This window comes from Triticum dicoccoides, chromosome 1A (assembly GCF_002162155.2).
Source record: "Triticum dicoccoides isolate Atlit2015 ecotype Zavitan chromosome 1A, WEW_v2.0, whole genome shotgun sequence".
Lineage (NCBI taxonomy): Eukaryota > Viridiplantae > Streptophyta > Magnoliopsida > Poales > Poaceae > Triticum > Triticum dicoccoides.
In genome coordinates, this window is record NC_041380.1 from 247,101,719 (window position 1) to 247,105,050 (window position 3,332).

A 3,332-nucleotide genomic window follows, 5' to 3' on the forward strand; every position below is an offset into this window, starting at 1 on the left:
TATGATTGGAGTTTCTTAAAGTTGTCGCTCATGGCCTTGAGGAGCTGATGTTCTTTGGATCAATTGCTACTGGTGCATGGTTAATCAAAAACTTCAAGCTCAGCCGCAGCGATGACCCCATCATCAAAAGCTACTCCTTCAATGGGCATGTCAACACTTGACGTCCCAAGGATGTTGACAAACATGTTGTTGCCAATTTTCAAATACCTACTTGACGGGGGCACATCAGATGTCGAAGGGTGGTCGTCGACAACTACTTTGCCATTAGTAACCACCCTCATGTCCGAGTCAACACTTAGCGTACCTAGCGCAGAAATTCCGCCAGTGGCCTCGGCACTCATGTTGCTTCCCTCCTCAGTGGTATCCTTGTCGGCCTCTCGTCAGTGGTCTTGGTGGCTTCGTTAGCGGCGATCTTGGTAGCTTAGTTAGCAGTGTCCTTCGTGATCCCTTCAATGGTGGTGCCTATGTCCATGTCATCGGTTGAAGGTGGATCTAAAAAGAAGGAGTAAGGAGGGAATCAAATTTAGATCAATTTCAAGAAAGCAAGAAAAGACTAAGGAAAGTGGCTGCTTGACGGAAAAAGGCCTACCGGACTGGGATTGTTAAGGAGGAATGGTTTCTTCTGCGATAACCTCCATTGTCGTCGCCTGATTTCGGTCAACCTACTTGTGCGGACAGGCTCGTCGGTAGAGGTCCTTGCCAGAGGGTTAGTTTCCACTACGGTGGTGGACGAAGGTGTCACGACAAGACCCGCCTCCCGGTGTCCTTCCTCTTCATGGAGCTCTGCCCCTGCTTCCTTGTTGATGTCAGCAATGACAACCTCAACACCAATGCTTTTCAAAGGAAAGAAGATAGTGGCCTCACGCTACGGACTACGCCGAGGGCTACACCGAGGGCTGATGATCACCACATCCGCAACGGGCGGCAAGCTTGTCATCGACTCATCCCCCATTGTGGTCCTCGTCTTCTTTGCCATCCTTTGTGCCAAGGTTTTCTCATCACTATCAAATCATATCACGATAGAGAAAATCAGATCAACGATAACAAGAAATCAATAATTGATGGAGATGGTTGGCACATACTCGTCTTCCTCCTCCTTGTCACTAAGGATAGAGAGGTTGTATACAACCTCAGGTCAAATGCTTGAGACAGGAAGAGAAGTGGGAGTCCTAGCCCGCTTAGTTGTCACAGACATGACATGTTGAGAGGACCCGTCTACTCCAGCAGCCGATGTGGCTGGCGGCCTTGGGGAAGTGTGTCACGCTTGCTGCTATTGAGTTTGGTGTGAAGATCCTTGTATAATGTCAGCTAAAGAGTTCGTGGCAGAGGAATGTGTGCTTTAGTATTGTTAGGTTGGCGCCAAGCCCAGCACTCACCCACATAATGTCAGCTACATTCTTGTAGTCCCAAGATGGTCTTCCCTTGTCTTGAAAGGGAGTGATGCGGCGGTGGAGGAAATCTGTGCCTACCATTTTGATGGTGAGGCCAGCGGTCTTTGTCAGTGTCAAAACCTGCAGCTCTCGGGTAGGGGGTCCTGAGCTATGGACCTTGGATCAATGGGGAACAAGGGATGAATGACACGATGTTTACCCAGGTTCAGACCCTCTCTAAGAGGTAAAACCCTACATCCTTCTTGATTATATTGATGTATGTATGAGGATTACAGAGTCGATCTACCACGAGATCAGATGAACTTAACCCTAGCTTAGTAGGATGATGGTCGTTGTTCTAGCCTCTACGGACTAAACCCCTTAGTTTATATAGACACCAGGCGTACAAGGAGTACACATAGTCGCATACTAGAAAGGAATAAACACGCCGAATTTTCTTATCTTGCCTTGGAGGACGCACCAAGGCACCGAAAAGCTTCATGTCTGGATATGGGGTCTCCTCATAGTTCGGCCTCCTAGCATTGGCAACGTGGCCCAGTAGTCCGGCCAATAATGGATAGGCCGGTAGGCTGAGGACCCTCTAATCTAGGACTCCCTCAGTAGCCCACAAACTAGCCTCCAACGCAGGTGCTTCATCGTGTCTTGACATCTTGATCTACCGTAGGTCTCCGGCTTGCGGGGTGAGTTCCTCTCCTTCTTTATTATCGGCACAATCTCCTTCAACCAGGTTCCAACTACTGCTCAACTTGACTTTGACCATGTGTTATTCAGGTAATGTTTGGAATCCAAATAGCTGATATTGCTTAGCCTTGAAGACCAACTGCCCAAATGTGAACAGTGCCCTTGACTAACAACTTTTCGGCGAAGGGTCACACCCGGTCATAAACATTGAACCCTTGTGAAAGCTCGATTTGCAGTTCGAAGCAGTGCCTCCATTGGCACGTCCCATCGAGGTGGAGATTGTGCCCGGTTTTTAAGGGATATGAGCAATGATTTTGATTCCCCCACTCGCGAATAACGCCACAAGTATATTGGGAAGCGGCGAGACCCGCGGCGCAGTAAAAGGACCTTTGATATTTCGGCCGCCTATAAAGGGGAACAACCACCGATATCGGTGTACACCTTCTCCTTCAATTTGACATCACTTTCCCAATCTATAGAGCTCCAGCGCATTATGCCATTCTTTCGTCAGAAAACTCTTCAAGCCATTCCCTCACTTTAGCCATGGCGGGATCTGGTGCCAAGGGCAAGTGGGAGGCCTGTTGGAGATATGCCCTAGAGGAAAATACTTAGATATGAAATTTTTAAATAAGGGAGTCCTTAATTAGCTACACCTTTACTTAACTACTCATTTGATCTTCACTTATAACTTTTTTGAGTAGTTTGTCATTTACTCTTGTGCTCCACATATATCCTATGAGTAAAATATTGAATGAGTTGAATATCATGAAGTTGAAGTTATATGTTCATAACATACCTAGTAGTAGCTTCACATTCACTACTGCAGGATGGTCCAAACGCGATGGTCGAATCAGAGACCCTTCGACGAAATTGTGTGTGATGCCATAATCGCAAACGGTGGTGTAAAAACCCGTCAAAAAATGTGCAAAACGTTTGCGATGACGGATCCATCAAACACGATTCAGATTTTAGTTGTGTGTGCGATGCAGGGAATACAGTTCAGTTCAATTAACTGTTTGTGATGAGGAGGAACAAAAGAAATGGACAGCCAGATGAAGGTGTGTGCGATATACAACATACGGTTCACTAGGATGAACTGTGTGTGATTAGGCAACACAATGGAAACGGTTCAACTGAACAAGATGTGTGTGATACGCGGCAAACAGGTCCATAATCAGAAATGTGTGCGAAGACCAATAATAACACAGACGATTGCTGCTAATAAGCCATGTGATTTGCTCTGTCTACACAAGAATAACA